The sequence below is a fragment of the Leptonychotes weddellii genome, chromosome 4 (assembly GCF_054177405.1).
Source record: "Leptonychotes weddellii isolate Sample4059 chromosome 4, ASM5417740v2, whole genome shotgun sequence".
Taxonomy (NCBI): domain Eukaryota; kingdom Metazoa; phylum Chordata; class Mammalia; order Carnivora; family Phocidae; genus Leptonychotes; species Leptonychotes weddellii.
In genome coordinates, this window is record NC_138372.1 from 31914419 (window position 1) to 31938544 (window position 24126).

Consider the following 24126-nt stretch of genomic DNA (forward strand, 5'->3'; position numbering starts at 1 on the left):
TTATGGACTCAGGGGCAGTGGGTAATGATAGTGCCAACTGGAAGGGGCAAGACTGGAAGATCACGGACAAGGAGGTCTGGGGTAGTGGCCCGTGAATGGACATATGAGAATGGGCACAAAGTGTGAAGATCTTGTATGACTTGTTGGTGCCCACCAGTGAATAGCCACCATGGAAGGGGCACTAAACCATCAAGTAAATAAAATGACTCAGGGGGTGCCTGGGTGGCTCAGACGGTTGGGCATCTGCCTTCAGCTCAGGTCATGATCCCAGAGTCCTGGGATCGAGCCCCGCATCGGGGTCCTTGCTCTGCAGGAAGCCTGCTTCTCCCTCTCCCACTCCCCCTGCTTGTGTTCCCTCTCTCGCTGTGTCTCTCTCTGTCAAATAAATAAATAAAATCTTTAAAAGGGCGCCTGGGTGGCTCAGTTGGTTAAGCGACTGCCTTCGGCTCAGGTCATGATCCTGGAGTCCCGGGATCGAGTCCCGCATCGGGCTCCCTGCTCGGCGAGGAGCCTGCTTCTCCCTCTAACCCTCCCCCCCTCTCATGTACTCTCTCTCTCTCTCTCATTCTCGCTCTCTCAAATAAATAAACAAATCTTTAAAAAAAAAATTTAAAAAAAAAAATGGGTTTGATAATGATAGGGCTGCCATGGGGAATAAATGTATATAAAACAGCCTAACACCTGTTTCATAATAAGTGGTCAAAAAATAGTAGACATTATTATTTATGTTTCTAAACAAATAAACAATGCTTGAAAAATACATGCATAATATCACTTCCAGATTAAATTGGTTGTTTCAGATTACATCACAAAGTTCCTACTACTAATTCCTAATTAAATGTGAAAAACTAAATTAATATAAAACTGGCAGAAAGGGATGCCTGGGTGGCTCAGTCGGTTAAGCGTCTGCCTTCAACTCAGGTCATGATCCCATGGTCCTGGGATCAAGTCCCGCACTGGGCTCCTTGCTCAGCGGGGAGCCTGCTTCTCCCTCTGCCTCTCTCTCTCTCTCTCATGAATAAATAAATAAAATCTTTAAAAAAATTAAAAATAAAATAAATAAATAAAATGACTCAGCCCATTGATATCAGCCAGCTTCTGTCATTGGTTACCCCGGTGCCAGTACGATGAATGCATGGATGAAGTAACTAGGATGGCAGGGGTGGATGGAAGTTATGCACAGCACCGACAGCATGGGTTCCCATTTACCAAGGCTGATCTAGTTACTGCCACTGTGGAATGTTCAGCCTAGCAGTAACAGAGGCCAATGCTAAGTCCCCAGGATGGCATCACCCACTGAGGAGATCGGTAAGCCCGTTGGTGGCAAGTTGAATATTTTGGGCCCTTTCCATCTTGGAAGAAGTAGAAATTTACTTTGACGGGAATAGATACATATTCTGGTTATGAGTTTGCCTTTCCTGCCTACAGGGCTTTAGCCAAGAGCACCAAATGAAGGCTTACAGAGTGTCTGATTCATCAGCATACAATCTCATATACTATCTACCATGTCATACCAAGGGACCTACTTTACAGGAATAGAGGTGCAAGAATGAGCGCATCACGTGCTATGGGACCCAGAAGCTAACTGAACAGTGAAATGCCCCTTTGAAGGCACAGCGGAAACACCAGCTAGGAGGTGATACTCTATGAGAATGGGGCACCATCTTTTTGGATACTGGCTCTCAACTGGGGATAGGTTTGCCCCCTTGGGGGCTTTGGGTAATATCTGGAGACATTTTTCATTTTTGCAACTGGAGGAAGGGAGAAGGAGAGGTAGTGCCACAGGCATCTAGTAAATAGGAGCTAGGGGTGTGCATCCTACAATGCACAGGACAGCCTCTCCCCCTCCCCCACACACCCAAATAAAGAGTTATCCAGCCCCAAATGTCAATAGTGCCAAGATTAGAAACTCTGTTCTAGGACACAGTATACATTTTTTAGGGGGGGGGGCGGGCAGAGGAGGAGAGAGAGAATCTTAAGCAGACTCCATGCCCATCGCAAAGCCTGACGTGGGGCTCGATCTCACAACCCTGAGATCATGACCTGAGCCAAAGTCAAGACACCTAACTGACTGAGCCACCCAGGTGCCCCCTAGGACACAGTATACATTTTAAATCAAAGATCTTAATATGGAGATATGTCCCCGGTGGGGTCCGGAAACCAAAGCCTCATTTACAATTACTCCCAGTGATCTCTGTGTGAAATATATAATGCTGGGCTTTGCAAATTTAGAAGAGCTGATTCCCAAAGGGAAACACTTCTGTTAGAAGACACAGTAAGAGTCCTATTAAACTATATGATATGCCTGCTGCGTGGGTTCTTCGGGTTTGTCATGCCACGGACAATAGGCAAGAGGAAAAGTCACTCTATCTTGGCAGAGGTAACTGGCTCAGATCATTAGGAGGCAGCAGGACTGCTGTTACACAATGGGAACAGCCAGGCGATCCACTTGATACTTGATCTATTGGTACTCCTTTCTCCTAATTTGATGGTCTAAGGACAAGTGCACAGCCCCAGCCTGAGAAGCGAATGGTAACCAGTCTGAGATCCCCCAAGGATGAGAGTCTACATCATGCCACCAGCTAAGCTACCAAGACCAACAGATGTGCTAGCTGAGGGCGAAAGGAACCTAGAACTGTGAGCAGAGGAGGAGTATAATGGATATAAGCTGCGACCCTGAGACCAGATCCAACAGTGGGGTCTTTATTTCATTCTTCAAACCTTCTTCTTCTGAGTTTCCCTGGGAAAAGAGACCCACGGAAATCCTGGAGGAGGTGCTCTCAGAACCAGTATAAGAGAGTGAATCCAAGCAGTACCAGGGTCAATTGCAGTGAATGCAGTGATCTGCTGCCTAGTTCCCCCTTCAGGAATGAAGGACTGATTCTGCCAGTTGCTGGGAGTGTTGCTAGCAGCCCTCAGTGGCTAGCCTTGTTGGGGGATGGCTGCAGCTGAAGAAAACTTCTTTGCCCAACGTCCTGCCTCTTTCTAAGGACAGTCGCATCAATGACTGATCAATACTGGGGCATAAAGATCAAGCTCACTTGTCCCAACTCTGGGTAATTTTGAAAGATCATCCCAGCTCCAGGGCTTCCTGTGGGACTGGCTGAGGTCTTGTTGGGACTGCTTCACAATTCAGCTTCTCCCTCTGCCTAATCGTGCTTCCCTCTATTGGTGCTGATCCCAAGAGCAGTCTACTAAACATCTTGCATACTAATCTTTGTCTCAGAATCTGCTTTCTGGGGAACACGACCTACAACAGTCAATAAACAAAATAAGACCTCTATCCATGTTGAGCTTACATTCTAGGGGTGGGGGGAAACGGGGAAAAAACCATAAATGAATAAGTAAATCATTAAGTATGTTGGGAGATGGTAAGTATGATAAGTTCTAAGGAATAAAGAAAAAGTAGAGCGGAGTAAGGAGATCAGTACTGCCTGGGCATAGGAGTTGGCAGACAAGATGCGGTATTAAATCAGATGCCAAAGTGGGCCTCATTGAGAAGATGAGATTTCAGCAAAATTTAAATGAAGTAAGAGAGTTGAACAAGTGGATATCTGGAGACATTCCAGGTAAAGAGAAGAGCAAGAGCAAAGATCCTAAGGCAGGAGCCAGTGTGTTTCAGGAGCACCCAAAAGGCCAGTGAAGGTAGAGTAGGGTGAGCAAAAGGGGAATACAGTGACAAGAATAGAAATTGGAAAGGCAATGTGGGGAAGAAGGGTCAGATTATGTAGGGTGATTTTAAGGGTGATGATTTTTGCTTTGAGTAAAATGAGAACTGTATCTGATTCATCTTCCTCCAGGAAGCCCTCCCTGACTGTCTCTGGCTAGATGTACTCTTCCTTGTGCCTCCTCTGTGCCCTCACAGCCTCCTGGGCTTCTGCCATGGTTACGTTTATCACACTCTGTTGTAATTGCTTCATTGTCTGTGTTACCCACTTAATCGCGAATTCCATGAGGACACACTGAGATTGTGTTGGTAATAGGGGATCATTGTGAGGACATAGAAAGTAATAAGGAAGTGGAGACATAGCCACACCATGAGACTTCACAGAGCCCATAGAAACTCTGAGAATGCTGTTGTTCAGGGTACAGTGTAGTTCTAGAAATGAGTTGTTTTCATTGCTGCCTCTGAGTGAGCATTCATTGATCTCCAATCTTGTCTTTCACCACTGTAGTCACTTAGTACTCTGTCCTTGCTTCTGCAGCACCTAACACTTAAAATTAATGTTAGTTTCCATTTTCCAAGGAAAAGGATCTAATTGGCTTGGCCACATCCCAGTGAGTAACTCCGTGGAGCAGAATTTCTTGCTAGGCCACTTCATGGGCTCCTGACCAACAAATAGATTGGCTGCCTTTGGGTCACGTGTCCACCCCTGATGCAGTTAGCTGTGGTCAGAGTAGTAAAGTCAGTTGATACCAAGCACGGTCATCATTGCAGAAGGAAGCACCCGGAGCCCCTTCTCCTCGCAAGGAGCTGTAGATGTGCCAGTTATTCACTGTCCGGTACAAATGACTTTCCAGTACAACTTACAACAGTGACTTTCAAATGGAAAGCCTCAACCAATCAATCATTCTTATATAATGTCCATCCCTCCCAAGGGCTCAGCACAGTGCCCAGCACAGAGTAGACAGCAATAATAATTTCAAAATGTAAGGCCAGTGCATTCAGACAACACGGCACAAAAGGAGGCGATACAGAGTAGTGGTTTAGCACGTGGATTCGTGCCAAAGACTGCTTGAGCTCAGATCCCAGCTCTGCTCCCCAGCAACCATATGACTTTAAGTCAACTGCTTAACCAATCTGAGACTTAGTTCTTGTATCTGTAGAATGAAGCCACAAATGGCACGAATGATGTAGGAACCTCGGGTGCATGAAATGAAACAATATATATAAAGTGCTTTTCTACAGTCCCTGGCACATGGTGATGCCTCAGTAATAGTAGCATTGTGGTTTTCCTTTGTGAGACTCATGCTAATGAACATGGAGCTCTAGGCTAAATACAGATCTGGAAGGCAGTGGTCGTATCCTTCCCTCAGCTGAGTGGGTGAGGGTCCTATCACACAGAGAGCTGCCTTAAGCACACGCTGATGCTGAGACTGGCAAGGCCATGGTCCGCTGGCTGGACTCACTGTCTTCCCTGTGGCTCCGCCCACCTGATTCCAAGTAACCTGCAGTTTATGGGTCATCCAGGCAGCTACTGCTGATTTTAGCAAAGAAAGCCACTATGAAGGATATACCCAAAACCTTTCCGGGTCAGCAATAAATATATTAGTTATTGGGAAAGTGGGCTGCTATACCCTCAATGTCTTAAAGTGACAGGTAAGTCCAGCAGAGAATAGCGGAAGAGAAGAGAGATAGAAACAAGAGTGTGCATTGACCACAGTCAAGGATTCAAGGATTCTCTAAGTTACAACTCAGTATATAACCAAGCCAATCTTAATATTTCCAATATGGGGAAGCCTTCTGGTCACCACGTCTCGGCACACAAGGATCAATGGGGAGGTCGAGATGGAGATAGCTTTCTGTGCATTTGTGTGAATGTAGACATGTTTGAGGCTGGGGGCTCATTCAGGGCAAGGCAAGGCCAGCGTTACACCCTTCTGAGCCCCACTCCAGGCTGGCATATAGACTGGGACTGAGAGCTGATAGAAGATGAGGTTCTTCTTTGGAACCTACTTAACCAGGAAGGGCTCCCCATGGAAGAGATTATGAGAAGATTTGGGGAAAGGAATGAGAGTAGTTGCCTTGGCTCAGGGTATGTTGAGGAGGCAGAGGGGTGGGAGGTAGGGAGAAGGAATATAGAGAGCAGAGGGAAGATGGAGTCACTGTTTCAAGCTGGACCCTCGGTAGACTGAGCAAAGAGCAGCGAGAATTCCTCTCTCCGCAGAGCTCCATGGTGGCCTGCACTGGGGGCCAGAGCCTGAACCGCCTCCCTTTGGGGCTTTTGGGGGCAAGAACGCTGGGCCTCTTGGTTCCTCCTAGGGCCTCCAACTGCTACAAAACCTGCTCTGCCGCCCCCCCCGCCCCCCAGGGAACACCACACAGCAACGCCAGCTCCCCCTTTACTGTGCATAGCACCTGGTAGCCTTGAGGCCCACTTGTCAAGGGAGAAGTTTCCATTAGGAGATCACAATTTTCTCTTTTCCTCACGGATTCAGCTGGGGATTTCCTTTGAGGAAATGGTGGTACCTCATGCACCACCAGGGGGCACTAGGGCCTCTAGGCACCAGGGGCCAAGGATAGTGAAATCCTTGAAGCATGGAGGCCCAGGTCCCTCCGCCCGAGGCCCCCCCCCACCCCAGCAGCCCCTCCAGCAGGACCTTGGTGCAGGAGATCAGGGAGACTGTGCTTCCCTAACGAGAAATGAGAGGACTGGGCCAAAGAGCCCTATTTCTGTCCAGCCCTACACTACCTGCCATAAAATTAAATGATCACAATGACTACATTAATTACCTGACATGAATGCTTTAACATAACAAAATTATTAGCCATTTTAGATTTAGTGTTTGTACAGCACTTTATATTTGCAAGGGCGTCGCAATAACTTCCCCTGTCGAGGGCGCATTTCGGGCCCGAACGACATCCTAAAGGGTTTCTTCTGGCCGGCCAGCTGTCTGGCCTCTGCCACAGCTGGTCGCCTGCCTTTCTTGCCTGCGCTGACTGCTTCTCTGCCCCTCCAGCTGCCACCTGGCAGCCCCTCCTGGCAGCGCCCTCATCCGTTCACCGAATCCCTTTTGTCCGAGAGCCAGGAGACAGTTTCTTCACTTGTGCCCACGTTCCCTACTTGATCCTGCATCAGAATTCAAGGACCTGAGGGCAAGAGCCCTGGGCAGGGCCGGCCTTGGTGTCCAGCAAGTCCCTCTCCCATGTTGGCGGTGGTGGCAAGTGTGGACTCATGATGGGTTCTGCACGTAGTAGGAACTCTGAATTTGGGGCCTGGTGTTGTTCAAACTCCACAGGAACTGATGGTTTGTCCTGTCATATCACCCCAGAGCCAGCCCTAGACTCTTGGGGGGAATGGCGTTGAGGGGACTCGCCACGATGCAGATTCAGTTCCAGACTGGATGGGATATTACAGGAAACTTCACTAGTGAAACTTGTTGCAGTTGGCTTGGGTGTGAAATCTGCTTCCCTGGGCAGAGAGATCAAAAGCCCAGTTGATGGATGTCTGTGTACCCAGCTCTCCTTGCTCGCTTTCATCTTCCTTCCAGAAAGAGGAGTAAACATTCAGCTAGTGAGCACTGCAGGTGTTCTCTTGAGGAGTGGGAAGGAATATCACTGAGAGCAGACAAGACCACCAATGAAGGTGTCCACAGGATATCAAGGGTCTCAAGAAGGAGAAAGACGAAGGGCATTCACAGCAGCAGTTCCAGAATTTCTATGTAGGAAGGCCTTTGGGGCAGCAGCAATTTGACTGAAAGGCAGCTGGGGGACTTTACTTGAAGCTGAATTTGTGTAGCTTATATAATGCAGATCAATAATATTTCCTAATGCTTTAAGTCAGACTTTACAAGTGGAGAAAACATCAATTCTCAATATAAGGTTTACCTTGGTGCATAGTATAGTGGTTAAGGGCAGACCTCTGGATCTGTATTACTTGGGTTCAAACTTCGGCTTCACCATTAACCATCGAGGTGACCTCAGGCGAGGGCTTTAGCTTCTCCGTGATCTAATTTTCTCATCTATAAAATGTGGATAACTATAGTGTCGACCTCACAAACTTGTGAGGATTAAATGAGTTAATCTATATAAAGTGTTGAGCATATAATAAGTCTTCTTTAAGGGTTAGCTACTGTTACTTATTGGGAAGAGACTTGAGAATGCCTAGGGGTGGTTGTGGTCCCCAAACTGGGTGTTTGGAAGTCAATTTCTAAGTCATTCAAAGTGAAGGGGAGTTGAGGAGAGGGATTTAGGCAGGAATGGTGTGTATGGTGGGGTGCTGAGGAGACTCCTGGTGAAGTCCAGACAATTCCATCTCCACAGGGGTCATGGAAGGGAAAGGGCTGGGTTCCAGGTCATTAAACACCCACAGTCTTTCAGTGTGCATTAAGGAATGGGGGCTGCCTAGCACCCCCTTTGACAAAACTAGATGTTACAACTAAGAGTAGTGGGGGGAATGACTATTCTCTTGCCTTTCTGAGCACAGTCTAGGAAACCTGTGGTAGGGGGTACAGAATGGGAGGGAGGAGCATATGGGCCCAGCCAGGGGAGCGGGAAGGGTGGGTTTCAGGCACTGTCCCCGGGGGCAGGACATCTGTGCAGTGGGCAGATAGCCCTGCACCCCTGCTCTGCCCCTGCCTGACTATCCAGGCTTTGGAGGAAGAATGGCTCTCATGGCTAATCACAATGACTGGCTAATTAGCTGGCCTCCTCCCACCCTCCTTGCGCCTCCAGGATCTGGGTCTCCCAGAAACTCAAGGGGGATGAGGGAGCAGTGACCATTCCAGGGAAGGGGGGACATCCTGGTTCATGGCCCTGACCCAAAGTGGTAATGGGGTGGAGATGAGCTCAGTAGGTGAGGAAACCTGGCCTCTGGCAGGGTCCTGGAAAGCCCCAGGCCATGGAGTTGGGAGGCTTGTGTACCTCATCCCACATCTCCCTCTAAAGTGAAACAAGGGGTTCTGACAAGCTTCCCCTAAAACCCTCTTCCAGCAGCAAGACTGTATGAGATTCTGTCTCTTCTTGTGGTCGCAAAAAGGAAAATGAGGGAGCAGACCTGAGTTCTACAGTCTTGCTATGACTCTTCTAAGTTCCAGAACCTTAAAACTGAGATGAACAGGCCAAACCCTGGTCCTCCCCCACACTCCAGGCACAGAGTAGGCTCACCCACCATGCAAGTGAACAAAAAGGCCCAGATGTCCATGTGCACCCTACTTGGTAGGTCACCTGGTCACCTGTCATGAAGGGACACGATGTATCCTAAAGGGAAGCGAGGAATTCAACAATATGGAAGATTGACAGAGATTCTTTTATAGATATATGTATATAAAATGGAATATTTTAGATTCATATATGTATAATGGAATTTTTTTATTCAAGTATAGTTGACATACAACATTACATTAGTTTCAGGTGTACAACATAGGAATTGGACAAGTTTATACATTATGCTGTGTCCATCACAGGTGAAGCTACCACCTTACACCACCCAACGCTATTACAATACCGTTGACTATATTCCCTATGCTGTACTTTTAATTCCTGTGACTTAGTCACTCCATATTTGGGAGCCTCTATCTCCCCCTTGCCTTCACCTATTTTGCCCACCCCCCCCAGCCTCCTCCCCTCTAGTAACCCTCAGTTTGTTCTCTGTATTTATGGGTCTGTTTCTGCTTTTGTTTGTTGTTTTGTTTTGTTTTCATTTAAATTCAATTAATTAACAGATAGTGTATTATTAGTTTCAGAGGTAGAGTTCAGTGATTCATCAGTCTTATATAACACCCAGTGCTCATTACATCACCCTGTTACCCCATCCCCCCAATTCCCTCCTCTCCAGCAACTCTCAATTTGTTTCCTATGATTAAGAGTCTCTTATGATTTGTCTCCATCTCTGATTTCATCTTCTTTTATTTTTCCCTCTCTTCCCCTATGATTCTCTGTTTTGTTTCTTAAATTCCACATATGAGTGAGATCGTATGAAAATATGATCTCACTGTGCTCAGAAAGGCACGAGAATAGTCTAGTTCCATCCACGTCGTTGCAAATGGCAAGATTTCAATTTTTTGATGGCTGAGTAGTATTCCATTGTATATATACCACATCTTCTTTATCCATTCATCTGTTGATGGACATCTGGGCTCTTTCCATAGTTTGGCTATTGTGGACATTGCTGCTATAAACACTGGGGTTGACAGAGGTTCTTAAGACGAGTTGCAGTTAACGTGTACCCAGTTAAAGATTTACTGATTATATTAACTAGTTTTAGCTAAACGTCTTCATAGAAAGGACAGAGGGTTTAAAAGATTCCTACAGGGGCGCCTGGGTGGCTCAGTTGGTTAAGCGACTGCCTTCGGCTCAGGTCATGATCCTGGAGTCCCAGGATCGAGTCCCTCATCGGGCTCCCTGCTCGGCAGGGAGTCTGCTTCTCCCTCTGACCTTCCTCCCTCTCATGCTCTCTGTCTCTCATTCTATCTCTCAAATAAATAAATAAAATTTAAAAAAAAAAAAAGATTCCTACAAAGAAAACATGACTTTTAAATAATACCAAAAAATGCAAGCACAATCAATCACTTCTACTCCTAATGGGAGTTCTTAGACAGATTATCAGATAAAAACAATCATAAGCTAATCAGATCTGACAAGAAGTCAGCAAAAACTTTTTGAAATTATTAAGAAGAGTATTTTCAATAAGGATTTACATACATTATAATGAATTCTGCCCTAAGTATATATTGTACCTTGAGATTTTAGCGGATGGTAGTAAATTAGAAATAAATATACCTATTTTGGGAGAGGGTGGGCTTTTTTACCGATAAGTATGCATAGTCGAGAAGTTTGGAGACCACTATTTCAGCGTATCTGTGGCTCAGGTTTTGTCAAAAATAATTATTGTTTTCCAGAAAAGTGATAAGATAAATCACTTCTCTTAATTTATAATATGTTATTTGATGTCTGGACTGTCATTTTCTTTTTTTTTTTTTTAATTTTATTTATTTATTTGACAGAGAGAGAGAGAGATCGTGAGAGCAGGAACACAAGCAGGGGGAGTGGGAGAGGGAGAAGCAGGCTTCCCTCTGAGCAGGGAGCCTGATGTGGGACTCGATCCCAGGACCCTGGGATCATGACCTGAGCCGAAGGCAGACGCTTAACGACTGAGCCACCCAGGCGCCCCTGGACTGTCATTTTCTATCTGTGAAACCTTGTACATGTGTCTTAAAACTCTCTGAACCTTGCTTGGCTTATCTGTAAATCATTATAAGGTTGTTATAGGATTATAGAAAAATATTTAAATGTCTGCCACACTGTGGGCCCCTGATAATGGTTGATATCATTACAAAGAAAGGCATTGCTAAGTCAAATTAAGAGGTTTAATAAATTAATAGGACAAACAATAATTTGGTGCAACATATTTTAAAGTACTTGAAAGTTTGAATGCACTTTGGGCTAAGGGCTGAGGATCCAGAGAGGAATTTGGTGGAGGCTCTGTGGTCTAGAATTTGGAGCTGGCTTGTCCAAATTACTACAGCAGCCTCCCAACTAGTGTCCCTACCTTCATTGTCCCCCGCGGTTCCCTGGCTCCAGCGACCACCTCCCCGTGACTGGTGGACCAGTCCACATCACTTCCATCATTCATTTCCATGCGTAAAAACCTTCGATAACTCTTGTACTACACAATTCTCTGTTATATACTGTCTTGAACTGTTCAACAATCTTTCTTCAATTCAAACTTCTCTTCCCAGATAAAGTTGTTGTAGTTAGGACTTAGAACTTACAAATAAGATTGCCACTGAGAGAATTTAACTTAATGGGCAGGTGATGAAAGGAACGCAAGGTCTCCTAGGCCCTTGGGAATGGTTACTTGATTACTAATCCCGTGATATGAACACATCTAAGGAAAAAAAGCTTCAGTGTGGTCTGCAATACAACTCAATGTAGAGGAAAGCCACAGAGATAAATGTTAGCTGGATGCATCCAGGACTGACCATGGAACAAAGAAATATATTGGAAACAGGAGAACCTGAACGTTTCAAGGCTTCAGGGCTATTTATTTCCTCTGGCCAGGAGAAGTCCTCTTGCCTTGTATGTCTCTAGTAAAGATACTCAGCATTCTTGTCGTCTTGGGTCACCTGGATGAAATAGTCCCCCTTTTTAATTACTAGGTCTGGCAATCTCATCAGGCTACTGGTTTACTAATTCTGCTTCTCAGGTATTTACAGATTGAGATGGGGCACCTCTGATAGGGTCTCAAGCATTCCGGTCAATTGAAAAGTATATCTCTATTCTTTTTTTTTTTGACAGAAAGAGAGAGGACAAGTAGGCAGAGCAGGGAGCACAGGGAGAGGGAGAAGCAGGCCTCCCACGGAGCAGGGAGCCCAATGCGGGGCTCGATTCCGGGACCCTGGGATCGTGACCTGAGCCGAAGGCAGACGCTTAACCGACTGAGCCACCCAGGTGTCCCTCGTATACCTCTATTCTTTATGTGAGTCTGACAATCTTAGTTTATGTGAATCTGATAATTAAGTAAAGATCTTAGTGAAAAAGATGAAATTTATGAGGCAGGAGAAAATACAGCAGAATATCTTTTTATTTATTATTATTATTTTTAAAGATCTTATTTATTTGACAGAGAGAGAGAGCAGAAGCAGGGGGAGTGGCAGGCAGAGGGAGAGGGAGAAGCAGGCTCTCCGCGGAGCAGGGAGCCCAACACGGGGCTCTACCCCAGGACCTCTCAAACTTTTTCCATATTAGCAATAAGGCTCTTTTGTTTTCTTTTCATTCATGTGTTCACCAGAGTAGCACTTTTAATCTCATTCAAGAACTTTTCTTTTGCATTAGCAACTTGGCTAGCTATTTGGCTTAAGGGGCCTAGCTTTTGACCTATTTCAGCTTTTGACATGCCTTCCTCACTACGCTTAATCATTTCTAGCTTTCGATTTAGAGTGAGAGATGTGTAGTTCTTCCTTTTATTCATACACTTAGAGGCCACTGTAGGGTTATTAACAGGCCGAATTTCAATATTTTTGTGTGTCAGGGACTAGGAAGGCCCGAGGAGAGGGAGAGAGACCAGGTGAACTGCCAGTTGGTAGAGCAGTTAGAACACATAAAACATTTATGGATTAAGTTTGCCATCTTATATGGGCACAGTTCACGGTGCCCCATAATACAATACATGTTCGTAGCACCCCAAATACAATAGTAACCTCAAAGATCACTGACCACAGATCACCATAACAAATATAATAATAATGAAAACGTTGAAAGTATTGCAAGAATTACCAAAATGAGGGGCACCTGGGTGGCACAGTCGGTTAAGCGTCTGACTTGGTTTCAGATCAGGTTATGATCTCATGGTTGTGGGATTGGGCCCGCACTGGGCTCCATGCTCAGCACGAAGTCTGCTGGAGATTCTCTCTCCCTCTCCCTCTGTCCCTCCTGCTCATGCTCTCTGTCTCTCAAATAAAATAAAATAAACCTTAAAAAAAAAAAAAAGAATTACCAAAATGTGACACAGAGACGCAAAATGAGCAAATGCTGTTGGAAAAATGGCGCCAATAGACTTGCTCAATGCAGGGTTGCCACAATTTATTAAAAAACTATGAAATGTAATAAAGCGAAGTACAATAAAATGAGGTATGCCTTACCTGAAAATCAACTTGACTAAGAATAAAATTCATGGGTTGCATTTGCTTCCCCTCACACCCTTGAAGTCATGCTCCATTGTTTTTCTGATGTCGAATGTTGCTTTACTTTTACCCCAGCATTTTCATTCATCTCTTGGTTGGCTTGATTTCATCTTAAGTTGTTGTTTTTTCAGGAAGGATTGTATGTTATTTACTCCCCAAGTTCTTGCTTGTTTGAGAATGTGTGTTGTTGGCTTGTTGACTTAAATGACAACCTGATCAGATATTATATTCTTGGGCTCACTTTACTGCCCTAGAAACTTTGCAGCCACTGAATGCCGCTGTGGAGAAGTCTGAGACCAGCCTGATTCTTTCTTTTTATAAGTGATCTACTTTTTCAGCCCGTATGACTGAAGAATTCCTTCTTCATCGTGAAAGCTGGGGAACTTAATCAGGATATATCTTGGTTTCAATTGTTCATTGTTGGTTTTCTTGCGACACAGTATGTCCTTTCCCTGTGTAGATTCAGTGCTCCACAGCTCTTCACATCAGGAAAAATTTCTTCTGTTATATATTAAAACACCTTTTCTTTTTAATTTGTCACGTTCTTGCACCCGGTTTTATGTCCTCAAAGTATGTGTCACTATTTGAAGGTATCTTATTTGTTTATTAGTTTAATGTTTTTCTAACCCTTGGAATGTAAACTCCATGAAAAAATGAATTTTATCTCTCTATTGTAATTTCTGTATCCCCAGTATAATGAACAGCGCCAAAGAAGATCATTGCTGTTTCAATAAATCTTTATTTCCAATTATGCAGTGAACATTCTCAGCATACATCTTCTTGAACCATTTAAATGATATCTTTAGAGTAAATTTCTGGAAGTGGAATTACTGTATCAAGAGGTACACATATTTCATATTATGTTCCCCATTGCCAAACTGTTTCCAGAAAGATTGTTCAAATTTATGCTCCACCTAAAGTGCAGGTGAGTGCCCATTACCTACACAGAATGTAGTCAATCTTTCTAATCTTTGCCAACCTATAGGTAAAATGTAATAGCTTATTGTTTTATTCGTATTTTCTTTAGACTCAGGCACTTGGTAGATCTTAGATTGTGAATTTTCTATTTATGCAGCTTGACCTTTTGCTAGTGGGTTGTTAATATTTTCTTGTTGATTTATAAGAGCTAGTTAGATATTTGTTATTAACTCTTTTTAATTAAGTATTATAAATATTTTCACTATTTGCTATTTGTCTTCCAGTCTTATGTGTGGCCTTTCTCCCTATGCAGAATGTTTACATTGGTATGTGGTTACCAGATTCTCTTTATGGCTTCTAACTTTTGGGACGTGTTTTGAAAGGCTTTCTTCAACTCCAAGGTTATACAAATATTTCCCCTTGTTTTCTTTGAGGATTTTTATGGTTTATTCCCCCCACATACTTTGGGTCTAAGGAGTGAGGTAGGGATAAGGTCGTATTTTTTTCTAAATGGCTGGCCAGTTATTCCAAAATCGTTTACTGAGTTATTCCACATATATCCACTGATTAGCATTTATTGACTATCACGTGCCAGACACTAAGTCCTTTACATTCATAATCTAGTTTAATCCATGCAACAAGTGATGACAAAATCAGATTTGCATTTTTAAAAAACAAAATAAAACTTTGTTTCCAAAGCAGAAAATAGACTGGAGGGGGAAAAAAGAATTTCAATGTGACCAGTTATTTAAGTGATCCAGGCAAGAGGTTCCTTTGCAGCTGTATATTCTAGCACTTACAGGACATGGCGCACGGTAGATATTGAGTAAACACCTATTGAATGAAAATGATAATGACCTGGACAAGAGAGGTGGCAGTAGAGATGGAAAAAGTGGACAAATTTTGAGAAATAGTTTGGAGATAGAATTAACAGATCTTATTTAAATATGGGGAGATTATTTAAATATGGGGAGATGTGAGAGAGGGAGATGTCAAAAGTGCCTCAGGTTTCTAGAAGCAATAGCTTTAATGGGAAAGCGATGAGTTTACTTTTGAACACACTGTGTTGGAGATCCCTTGGAGATATGCATTTGAAGATGTCAGGTAAGCAAGTATATCAATCTGGAGCTCAAACAACAATTCTGAATTCGAGTGTGAATTTGAGGAGCATATGCATACTGACAGTAATTAAACCCATAGGAAGAGCTGTGATTACTTAAGGAAAAGGAATTGAATGAAAAGAGAAAAGCTCCTAGGATAGATCCCTGAAACACTCTGACATGTAAACGTTTAGTAATAGAGGAGGGAGAAGGCAGTAAAAATGTCTCTGAAAGCCTGCCAGACAAGTAAGAGAAACCAGGAGAGTGTGGTGTCTTAGAAGACAAGGAATGAGTGCATTCAAGGAGAGAGTTCAGGGTAATTCTAAGAGCGAGTGAAATGATGGACCATGAACGCTAAGCCAGATAAATAGAGAAGTAAAGACAGGAAGGAGGTAATAGAAAGGAAGCGAAGTGCTCCATAATCTTTTCAAACAAAGGGGAGGGCATTTGCAGTCAGGCTGGTGTAATAAGTGAGCTGGAAGTATAGGTAATTGTGGTAAGAAAGTGGACTATTAGAATTAGTGATTTTAGGGGAGAGGGGAAAAGAATTAGTGATTTTAGAAGTAAAGAAAGTAGAGGAGTTTTAGGTGATGATGACAAGGTCCAGGGAGTGACGGGGGGGAGGAGGGGATAGATGGCCAAGTAGCACTGGAGGAGGACATCGGAGATTAGGTGGGTCTTTCTGAACTCACTTAGGATGATGGCAGGACTTGCAGGACAAGAGAACACAGCAACCAAGTGCCAGTATCTTCTGTGAACGATGAGTACACAGAAGGCAGGTGGATTAAAAAAAAAAAGAAGAAGGCAGGTGGATTACAATGACCAATCAGAGAGAATGGCAGGGGTTTTTACAAAAGGGTGGGGAAGCAGTGGACTCTGACTAGCACCAGGGAGTATTCTGGTCTCCTGACACTAAAGAGGTGTGAAAAATATGAGCAGACCTCACTGGAGGGAGCAGCCCGGGAAGTGGCCTAGAGAAGGCTAGGTTTTAATAAGCACCGAAGTGGAAGGAGCATTCAGGGAAATGATTGAGTGTGTAGAGGAATTGGAATTCCAGAGGGCAAATGGAGGGTTTGTGTAGGGAGAGAGGAGAGGGATTACACTAGGCTTAAGGAAGTGTAGAGCATTTTAGGAATGACAGTTCCACAGAGGACAAATTTGGGAATAGAGCAGGTAATTCTATTTGGGGCTTTGACCTATGAAAACCAGAATGAAGCTTGGCAGATTTAGTCACAGCTGACTCCTGGAGAACAGTGGACACAAAGGCTTAACAAAAGTCAGCTGTGGTCCGGAAGGTCCTACAAGTATTTGTTTTCATGCAGAAGTGTGATTAGTCACAGTAGATGCAGCAGAGGACAGTAGTGGGAGCTAAGAAGCTTGAAGTTCAAAATTATTTGAGGGGGGGGAATGAACAGTGGTCCTAAGATTAAATTCTTAGGTGTAGCATCAACTGGTGTTCTCTTTAATCAGAGGTTGGAGGTCTTGGTACTTATAGCTCAGGGTAGGGGGTGGGGAAACAGAGACTTAGTAGTGGCCTGGGAACCTAGCCTAGAGCTACAGATGCAGACATAGTTTAGAACTTCCACTGGAGAACAATTTTGATTTTCACTCTCCCAGCATAGAAATGATGCCGAAACTATTATCTCAAAGTATTTGCATCCATTATTACAGGCTCAAATTTTAAATGATTTGGGCCATTTCCCCTAAGTTTCCTTCTTATGTTACCAAAGTATGTATTTGCTTAATTCATAATTTACAGAATTGTTGGTTAAGTTAAATTTTCCAACGCAAGAGAAATCATGGTTTTGGGTTGGTATAACTATAGGATTCAGAAGTCTTAACAAAACTTAAAGTTGTCACATTTCAGGAGGGAAAGTATAAATCTTAGTTTTTAATTTGTTCTTTTCTTGCCAATGCCTTTATAGAATCGATAGAAAATACATTAGCAGAACTAGGCCAGTGTCATACACAGTGCGCCTCCCTCACCACCTTCAGTTCCTTGAGACTTCTTGCTGCACTAAACTTCTGGAGATGCTTTTTGTTTCTAGCACTCACTTGGATATGGGTAGAATATGGATATATTCTGTTTTTTCACCGTGGAAGCTCTTTGTTTTTTACCCACATATAATCACTTCTTAGATGCATATTTTTCCACATTTTAACAGCTCAGAAAATTGAGATGCTTCTTATAATCCAAACTGTTTTTGATTTGATGAAATAGAGTACTTTGTATCCCTCCCCTCCCACAGCCCAATGTAACGCCTGACACACAGGAAGCACTGAACAAATGTTTGTTTATTGATTGACTAATATGTAAATTAAGAAGAGGCCATAGAAGTAGAATTATTTCTTATATACCAATTTTAACTTGACCTCCAGCATTTATTCAAACTCTTAAGTTTCATGAGTCTTTATTCAATAAAATGTTAGGTTGTTACAAAAATAGAGGAAAGGAATAAAGAAAGTGTAATAATTTATCTGCCTTTATAATGATTTAAAAACGGAGGGGTGCCTGGGTGGCTCAGTCATTAAGCATCTGCCTTTGGCTCAGGTCATGATCCCAGAGTCCTGGGATCGAGCCCTACTTCGGACTCCCTGCTCCGCAAGAAGCCTGCTTCTCCCTCTCCCACTCCCCCTGTTTGTGTTCCCTCTCTTGCTGTGTCTCTCTCTGTCAAATAGATAAATAAAATCTTTTAAAAAAATAAAAAATAAAAACGGATTTAATATTTACAAGGCATTCCTTAACAATACCTACCTTACTTTTGTGTAGAATTTGTCACCAAAACAACAACAACAACCAACCATGCAATATATATAGAAAAAAAATGACTATTAGAATAACAGAGGGGTGCCTAGCTGGCTCAGTCCAGAGAGCATGCAACTCTTGATCTTGGGGTCATAAATTCCAGCTGCACATTGGGCCTAGAGATTACTTAAATAAATTAAAAAGTGGAAAACAGAGAAAGTATATGATTTACCTAAGTTCCACAACTAGTCAGTCTTGGTTTCTTGGTTTATGGTACTTGTTCTTTACACTGGGCTGGGTTGTCCCATGGAAAGATAGATATACCAAAAGCATTCTTAAATGCAGCGCATTTGTGCAAAGTGCTTCTTTTTTTTTTTTTTTTTAAGATTTTATTTATTTATTTCGACAGAGAGACACAGCGAGAGAGGGAACACAAGCAGGGGGAGTAGGAGAGGGAGAAGCAGGCTTCCCGCTGAGCAGGGAGCCTGACGCGGGGCTCGATCCCAGGACCCTGGGATCATGACCTGAGCCGAAGGCAGCCGCTCAACCGACTGAGCCATGCAGGCCCCCATATTAGAATTCTTTTTTTTTTTTTTAAGATTTTTTATTTATTTGACAGAGAGAGACATAGCGAGAGAAGGAACACAAGCAGGGGGAATGGGAGAGGGAGAAGCAGGCTTCCCGCAGAGCAGAGAGCCCGATGCGGGGCTCGATCCCAGGACCCTGGGATCATGACCTGAGCCGAAGCAGATGCTTAACGAATGAGCCACCCAGGCGCCCCTGCAAAGTGCTTCTTAAAACTGATTGTCTTCAAGTGAAATTCTCACTGCTTGTGTGCTGTTGCATTCATCTCTTTCTAGTCTTTAGAAGAAGGGGAAAAGGCGAAAGGGAAAAGGGGCAGCATAGCTGAAGTATAATTGCTTAGTAGGCACTGTTCAATGAGGGAGGCAGTAAAAAGTGAAACTCCTATTATTACATAGTAAAGAGCACCTTATGGGGCGCCTGGGTGGCTCAGTTGGTTAAGCGACTGCCTTCGGCTCAGGTCATGATCCTGGAGTCCCGGGATCGAGTCCCGCATCAGGCTCCCTGCTCAGCAGGGAGTCTGCTTCTCCCTCTGACCCTCCTCCCTCTCATTCTCTCTGTCTCAAATAAATAAAAATAAAAATCTTTAAAAAAAAAAAACCATATTTAAAAAAAAAAGAGCACCTTATTTAGCTCTTGGGAAAGATTGAAGGATATTTACTGCTAAAATGCAATTTTCACTCACTCTGAAGGAATCATCACAATTGTCAACTCGTTTTCCAACTTAGAACCTTTAAGTCATCCTCATGAAATGTTTGTATTCCTTTGTCTTACCTTCGCTGCCCATGCCTCTGTGGTGTCCCTCCACTGCTTCGCTTCGATTTGACTTTCGGAGTAATTTTCGGTCCTACATATTTATATCCAGGCTCTCCTTAGGTTATCCCTTTCTTGCTTTGGCTTTCATTGCAATATCTTCTCTGACATTCATTTTAGCCAAGATTAACTTCCTTTTGCCCCTGAATATTTGATTTTTCTCTACCTTCGAGCTGGTTTTAAAGTCAGGTGTGTCCCAGGGTAGAAGTGTCTTATCTTCCATTTCACTAAAGTTATTTCCTAGAATTACTTCTCTCTTGGGAAAAGAAGGGTGGCTTTCAACGAAGCTCATGATTCCAGAAATCAGTGAGCACTAATTTTGCAAGTTATAGTGAAGGATCTTGGTAGTAGCGGTTGCCCTCCCTTATGGGGAAGTCATCATATCGATGCTTTATTTCTCCCTTCCCACTCAAGATGCTTACAAGTTATCAGAGAAGGGACTTCTCGTGACTTCCAGATATTTCCCCCTTTGACTTCTTTTTTCAATTACTTGTTTATATTTAGTTAGTTTTGCTTTCTAGCTATGTTTTACTTTTTTTTTTTTTATTTTAAACAAGCTCTGGCCAGTTTCATTAAAGAAGAATTTTGCATGTTTTGCTTTTCACCAGTCAGTCCTGGCATGCTTCTAATGATATCAGGATCACCTGGATCAATGATAGCCAATGAGCATACTCCACAGTATTTTCCACATTCTAAACCCAATTCAATAGTATTGCCACTGTACTGATGGACACCAGTTTTGGCCAACATGGCATAATAATCTATTTCTGATTTCCTCAAGGCTGGAGAGTTGTTGACAAGGATGATCTGTTTCACTTTGCCATGTCTGATCATTTTCAGAGTCTGCTTGTACCCCAGCACATACATTCCACTTTTCATGATGACTTGGAGCCCAGAGTAGATAGACTCCAGTGGCTTTTTCATCTCCTTTGCAGCCACCATCTTCCTGCCTTAGGTGTGGGCAAGGCCAGCCAGGAGCAGCCGCCAAGATGGCTGGGAGCGAGAAAAAGGCACTATGTTTTACTTTTTAAGCACTAACTTTCTGAGCGGGTTATTTAATCTAAGCTTTGATTATTTTTATCTATAAAATATTTTTTATCTATAAAATATGGATGAAAATGTCTACCTATCAGGGTTTTTGTGACATTGCTCATCCAGAAGTGGCTAGCTGGTTCATTTCATAGCTCTTTATAAAATGTCATTCAGTTCAGTACATTCCTTCACTGGCTGCAAGTTGAAATCACTCTAATTTCTTGCTATGCTCTTGTCCTAAATGTTCTTGCCCTTAACTCACTTAACTTTTCCAAATTCATGTGATCTTCTGGTTGACTGGTCATGTAATTTATTTGGACACTTTTTTTTTTTTTAAGTAAGTTCTATGCCCAACGTGGGGCTTGAACTCAAGACCCTGAGATCAAGAGTTGCATGCTCTACCAACTGAGCCAGCTGGGCACCCCTAATTTATTTGGATACTTTTAAGCATACAAGGGGGCAGCACCATCATTATTATGCTAGGATAACTGGGATTGTCCTAGGCAAATTAGAATGTATCCCATCCATTAGCCCTCTCCTGGCTATAGCAGACTGCTTCCTACCTGGGAATTATCTTCATGTTGCCATTTCAGGACTCCATTGCTTTACTGACCTTCTGTATAAATTCTCTCCTCTGTCACTATGACTATCAATACCTATGCTCAGAACTGCATATATTTACTTTCTAAACTACCCTCCTTTACCAAGTTTTCCATTTCTGGTAAAGGCTAGCCCACACTTCAGAGTTTATCTTTGACTTTCTGTGTTCCTTCAGATCTCATATCCAGCCAGTTGGCAAAGTCCGTTAGTTCAATACTATAAGCATATATTGAGCATTCACTTTGTTCCAGACACCAAGTGAAGTGCTAGAGATACAAAGAGAACTAAGATACAGATAGTATCTTTGGTATAGTCGTGATGTTAACGTGGAAGTTATCAATTCTGCTTGAATGAGTCAAGGAAGACTTTGCAGAAATAAAGGTGAAACTGATCTGTCACTTACTATATGAAAGAATTAATATATATTTTATTACCAAAATTTGCTAGACACTGTGCTATGCACTAAGAATACATTGCTAAGCATGGCAGGTATGGCCCCTGGAGCTTATAGACTATTAGTGAAGGTAGACAATATAAAAGTGAGAAGTGTTAGGAAGGATAAGAATGGGGCATAATGTGAATGTAAAGAAGGAGAACTAATCAACTCTGCTTTCAGTTAAGCTGAAACCTAAAAAGACGAATAGGAGTAGTTAGGTGAAGGGTAGAGATTGCTAGGAGAGGGGAGGAGAGATAGGTGTGAAAGAGGAGAGAGGATGATGCATTGAAGCACTGATGGGAGACCAACATGCCTGCAGAGGAGAGAGAAGTGGGGAAAGGGACATAGAATAAAGGTGCAAGTGCAGACGGGGTCAGAACATATAAGACCTTGTAGACCATACTAAGAATTTTGGACTTTATCCCAAGGTCAATGGACAGCCATAATATAAGCATTAACAGTGATATAAACAGATTTGCCCTTTTAAAAAGAAGGCTGTTGCAGTAGCTTAGATAAGAGATGATGGTGGTAAAAATGGAGAGAAAGATGGTTTTCAGAATATCTAGAAAGTATAATGACAAGATTAGTAATTGATTTGTAATGAATGGTGAAGAAGGAATGGTCGAAGATGACTCTCAAACAGCTGATACTAGCACGTACTGAGCTGAGAAGCAACAGAGGAGGACCAGGTTTGGGAATGAAAATGATAAGTCTAGGTTTAGATATGCTGGGAGTTTGAGAGGCCAGTGGAAAATTCAGGTAGAGAGCTTATGGAGGCAATTGGATATATGGGTCTGAAGCTATAGATCTGAGACTTGTAGTTATGCCAATTGTAACAAAGTCATGGGAGTGAATGCATTTACCTTAGGAAAAAGCCAAAGTAGGAAGAGATGTATGCATTACAACAGAACGTGAAAAACATTTAATGGTCGCACAAAGGGAGATCTGTCAAAGATGGTCAAAAAGGAACATCTAGAGAAGAGAGAAGAAAATCAGAAATGTGTGATGTCACAGAATTTAAAGGAAGAAAGCATTTCAAACAGGGAATGGCCAAGTAAAAGGAGAAATAAAAATTGATGATCTTACTGAGGCAGTTTTGGAGGAATGGCAGGCACAAATTCCAGATTGATGGGGTTGAGGAGTAAGGGGTGGTTAATAAAATCAAGGCGGAGTGTCTGTGGGCAATACTTAGCACAACTTTGGGAAGGAGGGAAGGGAGAGCATAAAATCTGGAGAACAATGTGGATGAAAGACTAAGGAGGATTTATCTTTTTTTTCTTTTAGTGAGGGATACTTGAGTATGTTTAAATATTGACTATAAAGAAACCATTAAAGAGGAAGAGGTTGGAAGTAGGAAAGAGACAATACTAGTGCAAAGGCCTCCAACGAAGGCCAGGGCTCCAAAGCACGGTTGGAGCGTCCAGCTTTTAAAAGGAGGAGGGGCTCTTCTTCTCTCCCTGCAACAGGAGTGAACAAGGGAAGGGAATTACAGGTGCAAGTTGGAGGTGGGAAGTGAAGTAGCTTCCCCTTGATGGCTTTTCATCTTTCAAAAATAGGTACTCAATAAATATTTATTAAGTCAATGAATGAATAAATCCAAGTAACACAAATCTGAAATCCACACGGTTTCTATTTTCCTCCAGAAGCATTCTGTTGCCTAGAAAAGCATGGAGATGATAGTGGAGGTGAGCAGGATTCAGAGTATTTTTAGGACGAGTGCCTTTCGGAAGAATGCTTTTCGGAAAAGGATGTTTCAAAATCAAACAGTAAGTACGCTAAAGTCATGCTCCAGATGGAAATCGGCAGGGAAAACGCTGCTCTATCGGATGAAATGAAAGCAAAAAGGCTGACCATCTGTTCTATACAGGTCTGTTTTGTTCTATATTTTTAATTAAAAAAATTTTTTTTTCAATCCCTAGAAGTTCCAGACCACAAACTCCGACTCTGGGGGGAAAGCATGGAACTATCACGTACTGAGCACTTCTTTGCCAAGAACTATGGAGAGTAACTTTCATTTTATCTTCATGTCGACTTTATGAGGTAGGTATAATTGATACCGTCCCCATTTTAAGATGGTGGAAACTGAGCTTCAGAGAGGATAAATGTGACAAAACCACTCAACCATTCAGTGGTAGAAACAGGATTCAAACCCAGATCTGCCTTCAGTTGTTCTTAACTACGGTGCTATGGATCCATCTCAGATTTTAACTCTTACCATTGTAGACGCTCTTCATGGTGCAGTCATGAGTAAAATGTTCCCTGACATGCCATAGGCTCTATTCTTGTGATATTTCCCACTCTTCAAGATTCAAATTCTATCTCCATTAATGCCCTATCTAAATCCTACTTTCTCCCTAAACACTTGAGGATACCTCAAACCCTGATGGTCTCCCCGTCCTTTGAAATCCTACAACAGTTTGTCTGTGTCACTCATTTGATGAATTTTTTCTGCGTTGTAATTGAGAATATTAACTTTTCTTTTGAACTTTTCATAGGATTTTCTTATGACTATGACTTAACACCACAATTCCACAAGCTTCTTAGGGGATAGAAAG

The 24126-nt window shown here is 42.9% G+C and overlaps 1 long non-coding RNA gene and 1 pseudogene across 1 annotated transcript in view; one reads left to right on the forward strand and one right to left on the reverse strand.

Moving 5' to 3' along the window:
• LOC145721093 (uncharacterized) overlaps nucleotides 1-23745 on the forward strand; it is a 38790-nt gene extending 15045 nt beyond the window's left edge. The window contains exon 3 of the long non-coding RNA XR_014144562.1: nucleotides 23491-23745. This is a non-coding gene — a long non-coding RNA (uncharacterized LOC145721093). The remainder of the gene's footprint in view (nucleotides 1-23490) is intronic.
• Nucleotides 20047-20445, reverse strand: LOC102731624 (large ribosomal subunit protein eL30 pseudogene; annotated as a pseudogene).
• Nucleotides 23746-24126: the final 381 nt, after the last annotated feature.